The sequence below is a fragment of the Artemia franciscana genome, chromosome 3 (assembly GCF_032884065.1).
Source record: "Artemia franciscana chromosome 3, ASM3288406v1, whole genome shotgun sequence".
Classification (NCBI taxonomy): Eukaryota; Metazoa; Arthropoda; class Branchiopoda; order Anostraca; family Artemiidae; genus Artemia; species Artemia franciscana.
Genome location: NC_088865.1, coordinates 50261240 through 50270226, shown reverse-complemented (window position 1 = coordinate 50270226; position 8987 = coordinate 50261240). Strand labels below are relative to the sequence as shown.

At 35.4% G+C, this 8987-nt stretch overlaps 1 long non-coding RNA gene across 2 annotated transcripts in view; it reads left to right on the top strand.

The window, feature by feature from the left end:
* The first annotated feature begins 61 nt into the window (after window positions 1–61).
* The window catches only part of LOC136025374 (uncharacterized), a 110331-nt gene continuing 101405 nt past the window's right edge, over window positions 62–8987 (top strand). For both annotated transcript variants that reach the window (XR_010617080.1, XR_010617081.1), the window contains exon 1: window positions 62–163. This is a non-coding gene — a long non-coding RNA (uncharacterized LOC136025374). The remainder of the gene's footprint in view (window positions 164–8987) is intronic.

Below are 8987 nucleotides of genomic sequence, written 5' to 3'. Positions count from 1 at the left end.
TTACCAGCACCTGGCAATAAAATAGAATATTAATGGAAATTTTATCCTTATCTTGCAAATATTATGACAAGTTGCAACATAACAGGAACAATACTTTTGAAATAAAGTGAATACCCTCAATTTGATAGATTGCTTTATTTTCGTCCATAAGAATTACTTGAGTGTGAGTTATTTTTCGAAAAATCTGAATTTTATGTCCTACCATGCCGTAACCAGACAGGCCCCGTTCGCATAAATATATTAGAATTCATTGTGGGATTTGTATATACGATATTCAAAGTTTGGGATATCTAATTTAAAGTAGAGCAGCAGCTGAGACAGATAATTAATGTGATCCCCTTTGTGTTGAACAACAGCGAAGGAAAAGACTAAAAATTTGAATAATATTGGATGTTTTGGGTAGCCAGTATGTTTAGTCAAAGGTGAAAAAGTTGCAGTAATTATTTATTGCCTATCAAAAGACAGATAAGCTGCTATTTCAGTTATTTAATTTCATACAATGAAGGCATCCCTTTCCTTCCGTTATGTTACATGCATTATGAATATGTGTTTCGTAGCATTCAATACCACAGATTATCAGCCAATTTTCTTTCATAAATACGACAGCAAAAAGTATGCTTGAATTAAGTTGATCATTTTTGTGCGATGTTTTTTCGTCCATTACGGGCTGCTACTAGCTGTTATGGACAAAAATAAAATTAAGGAAAAAAGGGTCCAAAAAGAAAATGTTTTACAAATATAACTAAATCAGGATGGAGCTTTTGTGCATTTTGCATTTCAATTCTGATAGCAACGGCACACATGTATTGCTGGTTATGAATTTCAGCGTTGGATGACAGGTATATAAATTTACGCATTTGTTATTTCATTCAAGAAAAATGGTCTTTATAAAGATTGAAGTTACACAATGTTGAATATCTTTTTGTTCATATGAAAACGTTTTGTATTCCGTTTTATTTAGAATCTGCAGTACGTCGAATACAGCTGGGCACATACGGTGGCCTGGATGTCTGTAAATGAAGACAGCTTAGGAATTAATTCCTGTCCTCATACACTAAAAAAACTTCCTTCCACATTTATCTTTACTTGATATAGGTAGACAATTGAAACTGCTTTGGCCGAAAACCTTTACAGGAAACTTACAGTACTTGATTGGAACAACAAGGATTGCCGCTTTTCTGCATGGAAAGCACTGATTGGCCTATTTGTTGTTCTCCGCTGCTTTTGGGGCACTGGAACATCACAGAGAGCTGCTTAATGGTACATTTTTAAGGAATTTGCTACTCATAGTGCCATTTATAATTAACAAAACAAAATCCACAAAATAAAATTTTCTACGAAAAAGAAAATGTCTGTTTGTATACAAGATGCTGAATGAAGCCACAGTCTTTGGTTAAAAATGAAGTTATAATCAACAACTATATGATAACGTTAATTATAATGACGTCAGTATTTTCTTGGTAAAGAACAAAATCTATCCTAGAGTAACCGAAATATTAAATGAAATACAAGTTCCGACAAAAACTGCATCATCATTTACATGATGATGCAGCAAGCGTACCTTTTAATAAAATATTTTTCTTAAAAGACAAATGTTCCAGACCGTCTTTAGGGCTAGATAACATATTTTAGATAAATTCAAGGCATGGTCACAAACAGTAGTAGTATTCAAAAGGTAGGGTTTTAAAAAACATTAGGTAACAGATCACTTCAGAGTATCGGAAACTTAGTGACACTCGATATCACAGGCAGTGCAAAAGCACTGCCTAAGTAAAGAACGATGTTGGTACAATGTATTATTATTATTTTTTTTTTTAACCAGGGCACTTCGTATAGACGCAGTTGTCATAGAAAGTTCAAAAAAAGCTCATTTGACTGGAAATTGTAAGGGCTAGCACCCTTTTTAATAGTCAGAATTGACTGGAGGGCAACCAACCCCTCACACATCCATTATTTCCCCAAACACCTCAGGTTAAAATTCTGGTACGGCCAATTTGTTCAACAGAGTTTAAAAGTCCGGAAGTTCTGTCTTTGAAAATGACAACCCACACACAGACTCAGGATAAGGGTTGCGGTAGAGGTATCCTGCCTTTTGAAAAAGCTCACCTCAGGGTAAGGATCTTATAGACACCATGGTCGCATAAACTTTGGAGAGGGGTTAATTGGATTAATAATCAGAAATTCTAGTGCCCTTCTTAATAGTCAAAGTGATTCGAGGGCATCTCCCCCCGCACACGCGTCGTATTTTCCCAGAAGCATCTAATAGAAATTTTGAGATAGCTATTTTATTCAAAAGAGTCCAAACACCATAAAACAAGGCTTTAAGGGTTGGAACAACCACCAAATCCTGGGGGAAAAGGTTTTATGCTATGCCCATGGGTCATCTAAGGTTTTTATGGAAGGTATAGTTGTATAAACTTTAGAGAAGGCTCGTTTGTTGAAAATTGGAAGTTCTAGTTCACTTTGAAGGGTGGAAATTGTTAAAGGACAAATACCCTTTTAAAGTGTGGTCGAGTATGATTTGGAGGGGACTCATTGTAATACTAATTACAAGTTCAAGTGCCCTTTTTAAAATTCGAATTAATGAGAGCGCCGCTATACCCCCCGCCCCCCACTAACACATACACATCGTTTTTTTCCCGAGAAGCATCAAATAGAAATTTCGAGACAATTTTTGTTCAAAATTTTCCGATGATCATATAACAGGGCTTTTCGAATTTCTTTTTCATAAGCCACCATGGTGGTTTATAAAAACCACCAGAGCTTGGGGGTAAGGGTTTTAAGTTATGCCCTTGGAGCATTTAAGATTTTTATAGAAGCATAAACTTTCATAATAGCAAGGATTCTCATGGTAGCATAAGCTTTAGAGGTGGCTCATTTGTTTGAAATTGGAAATTCTAGTTCCCGTTTAAGAGTCAAAACTGATAGAGTTTTAGTCAACTAGATAGAGTTCTAGTCACTGACTAGAGATAGTCAACTAGCCCACCTCCTAATTACCACTGTTTTCCCCAAACGCATCTGATTGGAATTGTGCGATGATAATTTTGTTTAAAACAGTCCAAGGAACATTCATCAATGCCTCCAGGGTTGGCACAGCCCCCCTAGAGCTATGGGAAAAGGGATTTAAGTTATGCCCAGAGGGCATATAAGAATGTTATGGAATTCGTGGTTATATAAATTTCAGATGGCTCTCATTTGATTTCAAATTGGAAGTTATAGTGACATTTTTAAGAGCTAAAGGGATTTAAGAGCAACAAACCGCCCCCCCAGCGCCCATCGTTTCACAAAAAAGGATCCAAACAAATTTTGAGTCTTCAATTTTTTTCATCATATCAATCACCCTCTCCCTATAAGGCCTCAGAGCAAGAACTATAAGTTAGGCATTTTTTTCATTGTTTACAAACATTAATAATATTGAGCAAAGGTATGCATTGTAACTCAGGAATGACTGAGTATATTAATTTGGAAGTTTCAGGAAATGATAAGGGAGATGACCAATTGACAAAAAAGACCAAATTTACACGGCGCTACTACTGCAACTACTGCTGCTTCTACAGATACAACAACTACTATTACTACCACTACCATCACTAAGATTGCGACTTCTATAGCGAGTGCTACTAAGGCTGGGGATACTAAAAAATATCTGAGGAAACGTTGAAGGGAAAGTTGAACTAAGTTGAAACATACTAAGTGTGTACAGATTGCTACTTTGGGCGTACCAGCAATATGTTTGGAACGGGTTTATTGCATCAAGAGGAAACCTCAGGGGCATCATGACTTGGATTTTCATTTGCCCAAAAGGCAAAATTTACCAGGTACTACTGCTATTAATACTGATGCTACTATTACTATTACTGCTGCTACTGTTTTCATTGCTGCCACTATTATTATTTTACTAGTACAATTAAGGCTTAAAGTACGAAGATGAAAGATGGACAGAATATTGAGGGAGAATTTGAACTAAAGCAAAACACACTATGTGCTTGCAGATTGTTAAAAGGGCGTGCGTATCTTAAGAATGGATTTGGGAATTAAGTTGAATACTTAAAAGAAAACTTAAAGAATATTTTAAGAGAATTCTTAAAGGGGAAGATCAATTCACAAAAACATAATATATGCATGTCATTACTAACATTAATACCACTGCTATTTTTACTAATACTACAACTGCTACTAAAACATTCCAACTACTACTTCAATCGCAAAAACTTGTAAGTTTTACAGGATTATGAAAAGGGTGAAAAGGGCATCAAAAGGGTGTCAAAAGCACACATCAACAATATTTTTGGAAAGGCTTTCAAAGTGAAACTTCCGGGGCATCATGAAATCGATGTTCAACTGACCAAAAGACAGTATCCACAACCTACTACCGCTATTAATACTGCTAATACAACTGCTACCACTACTACTGATACAATACTAACACTCCAGCTCTATCTACTGCCACTGAATATTACTGTGATATTAGTACTATTAAGGCTAAGTCTATGAGGGTAAATCTCGAGAGTTTATTAATGCTAAAATTAAACTAACAAGAGACACTGTGTGCATTTAGATTGTTAACATATCATATCTTAAGAATAATCTGTGGATTGTGTAAGTTGGAACTCTCAAAGAATGCTTCGAGGAGAATGACGATTGACCAAAAGGCAATATGTGCATACTACTGCTAATCCTACTACTTCTTCTGCAAATTTTACTAGTTTTACCCCAACTATTACTACTACTCCATCTACTATCGCAACTAATTGTTAGGCTAAGAGCATTAAGACGAAACTTTCAAGGAGTATATGAATATACAGGCTACCAATAGGGCATATTGACAATTTAATAACAATGGCTAATTGTATTAAGTAATCCTGTGACTGCTATTACAACTATACCTGGGGGTATGAAGGGGAAATTTTCAGAGAATATTTCTGAAAATTTGTGTTGTACGGATGACAGCATGCCATCCGTATGCAGGTTGTAAAAATGTATATCAGCAATATCTTAGGAACAATTTCGTGTGTGAAATTAAAACTTCCACAACTCTTTGCGGGGGATGTAGAACTAATAAAAAGCTAAGACTAATACTATTAACTTTACTCCTACTGCTACTACTTTAACTACTGGTGCTTCCACTGTGATTATACTTTTAATGCTATTTCTACGGTTACTGTAACGAATTACTCCAAGGGCATTAAGTTGAAACGTTTAGGGGGAGTTTCAATTAAACGAAAAAAAAAATATAAAAATGCAAATATTAAAATAGCATATAAGCAATATCCTAGGCAGCGCTTCTCTATCATAGCTAGTAATATCATTGATATGTTACAGGAGCTAATTTGATTGGAAATTCTAAGTTTTAGAATATTTTGTAAGAGTAAAAAGAGATTGGAGGGCAGTAAGTCCTCCTCTTTAGCTCATTACTTTCCAAGTACTTCCAATCAAAATTTTAAGATAGCCATTTTGTTCAGCATATCTGAATGGTGTTGCAACTGTATTTCTATGGGCTATTACGTACGTCAAACCCCCATAGCTATGTAATATGCCCATTATGTTTACTAAAATTACCTTAAGATTAAATCAAAAGGCACTGTGTGTATGCTGGTTGTCAATAAGATATGTCAGCAATATCCCAAGAACGACTGAGGATATTATGTTCAAACTTTTGGAGCAACTTCTATTAATATAAACTTCTGCTCTTAAAAATCGACTAAATCAAAAGATTGTAAGTGTATCCAAGCTGTCAAAGAGCATAAATATAAATTTTTGCGAATGGAATCAAGTTTCATTTTCGGGTCAAGTAGAGGAGGCACAAAACTAATTTAAACACTTCTTTTTGTGTCCAGATTTTTTAAAAGGGTGTATATTGTTAAAAATTGTTGAAAAAGTTTCTCTAGTCCGCAAATTGCTGGATAAACTATAAATTCTTAAAGAAAAAACCGAAAATTTAAACTGTTATTTTCTTTTTCACCAAAATAAACTTTGTCAATATAAAACAAAAAAAAAATAATTAAATAACTTTTTCAGCAAAATAAGTTTTTCAATGAAAAGTAATTAACTCAATTGAACCAAAATTGAGCGAAAATAGAATCAGATAATCTATCCAAGTGTAAAACGACCACAAATTAAAATCGATAAATAAATGAAACCAAAAACGAAGTGATTTCATTAAATAACCGAGTCAAACTCAAACAAGAAGAAACTAACATGAGAGGGGATTAAAACCCCTATGCCTTCCCAAGGCCAGAATATTCTTTGCAATTTACTGAAAAAAAGTAAACTTCAAATGTTTTCACTCTTAGAACTTTAATAAATCAAATAGTGTTAACTTTTTATGGAATAAATATCAGCAAATCTACATTGTACTGACAATGTACGTTCATTTGTATTTTTTTCAGTTAAGTACAAAATATGTTTTGGCCACGGGAAGTCTTAGGGTTTTTAGCCCTATTTATATTAATTTCTGCTCGTTTTGAGTTTGACTCGGTTATTTATTGTAGTTTCTGTTAGATTTGGGTTTCATTGATTTATCGATGCTGATTTGTGGTTGTTCTACACTTTGTTGATTACTTGACTCTATTTTTGCTCGTTTTTGGTTAAATGAAGTTCAATACTTTTCATTAAAAAACTCATTTTTGTTGAAAAACTATTTTTAATTAATCCCTAAAAAGAACAGGCAGAATACCTGATGATCATTTTACATCACAAGTTGACCTTGAAGGATAATTATGTCAAGAGAATATGTAAAGCTAAGGCAGTGACAAACAATGACGGGAGAAACTCGTGTTTAGCAACAGACAAGGTTATGTATTACTATAATTCGGCTAACTCTGCCATGTTTTGTAGTAATCTGGGCTAATTCGATTCAAGCTATGAACCAAAAGACCACTTTTACAATAGGCAACGCGATAGCGTTGCCTAAGTAAACAGCAATGTGGGCACAACGTATTATTTGTTTATTATTTTATAGTACCAGGGCACTTCATATCGAAGGAGTTGTCGCAGAAGATTCAAAAAGGGCGTATTCAATCGAAAATTCAAAGGGATAGTGCCCTTTCTAATTGTCGAAAGTGATTGGAGGGCAACCAACCCCTTCCCGAGACCACAATTTCCCCAGACACATCCAATCGAAATTTTGATATAGGCTTTTTTCAACGTAGTTAAACAGTCTGCAAATTATGTCTTTGAGGTTAACAACACACCCCACCCTCCCTCACAATCCTCAGGGCAAGGGTTGTACGTTAGGCCCTGGGGACAAATGAGGTTTTAGTAGAAAGTGTGCTCAGAAGTTTTCGTGTCCTTTTTAAGATTCAAAGTGATCAGAGGTCGGATACCCCCCCTCATACCTCGTGTTTTCCCTCGAAATACATTCGATAGAAATTTAGAGATGGCCATTTGTCGTCATAGAAACTTAGAAAAAGGCTAGTTCAATTGGAAAGGGAAATGGCTAGTGCCCTTTTTAATAGTCAAAAGTGATTGGAGGGCGATCATCCCCCCCCACGCCCATCAATGCTCAAAACACGTCTAATAAAGATATTGAGATAGCCATTTTGTTCTGCGTAGTTGAAAGGTCTGGAAAATATGTGTTTGAGGATGACACCCGTCCCCACATCCCTCGGTGCAAGGGTTGTAAGTTACGCCCCGAGCGAATATAATGTTCTTATGGAAAACTTGTCGTACAAACTCAGGAGAGGGTTTATTGGATTGATATTCAGATGTTCTAGCTCCCTATTTAAGACTCAAAGGTATCGGGTGCAGCCTTCCCCTCACGTCATATTTTTCTCAAATGCATCCGACAGAAATTTTGGGAAAGCTATTTGATCAAAAACAGTCCAAAGATCAGACAACAAGGCCTTTGGGGCTTACAGAATCCTCCAGAGTCTGGAGGCAAGGGTTGTAAGTTATGTCCCAGGGGCATACAAGGGCAACTAGCCAATCCCTCCCTGATATCCTCTTTTCCTGAATTATATTCAACTGAAATTTGACCATTTTGTTGCAAAAATATCAATTATAAAAAAAAAAAAAAAATTGTATAAGCTTTTTATCAGATGGAGCTCATTTGATTAGAAGTTGGAAGTTTTAGTACCCTTTTTGAGAGTCAAAAGTAAATGAAGGGCAACAAGTCCCCCACCAAAGTCTATCATTCCCCAAAACCCAACCGATCGAAGTTTTAAGAGTACTATCTTGTTGAGCATGTTCAAAGGTCCAGTAATTATGTCTGTGGGGATTTCAACCTCCCCACAGGAAACTGTAACTTTGGCAAATTGTTCATTGTTTATGTGAAAGATATATGTTTTTGAGAAAGGTATACATGCTTGAAATTTACTTTCCAAGAAGACGCAGGGCATTCATTAGAGTCTTCCAGAAAATTTTGAGGGGACTGTTGGACTATATCAAAATACCTTTTGTGCATACGGATTTTCAAAAGGGTTAAAACGGGAATAACTGGGTATATTTATTTGGAATAAGGGAGATGATCAAAAAGGCAATATTTGCATGCTACCACTACTTAAACAACTACCACCACTACTAATACCACACTACTCCAAATAGAGTATTAAGGAGAATTCTGAACTAAATCAAAAGACGCTATCTGCATGTACATTGTCAAAATAGCATATCTCAATAATTGATTTGGGTATTGAGTTCGAACTTTCAGCGAATGCTTGAAGGAGAGGATCATCTAACCAAAAGGCAATATGTGCACACTACTGCTAATACTAATGTTACAGCTACATTTACCACTACTACTACTACTACTGCTACTACTACTACTCCTACTACTACTACTACTACTACTACTACTACTACTACTACTACTACTACTACTACTACTACTACTACTACTACTACTACTACTACTACTACTACTACTAATACTACTACTACTACTACTACTACTTCTACTACTAACTCTATTGAAATTATTTGTAAAGCTAAGAGCATTTAGAAGAAAGTTTCAAGAAATATATGAACATACAGGTTATCAAAAGGAC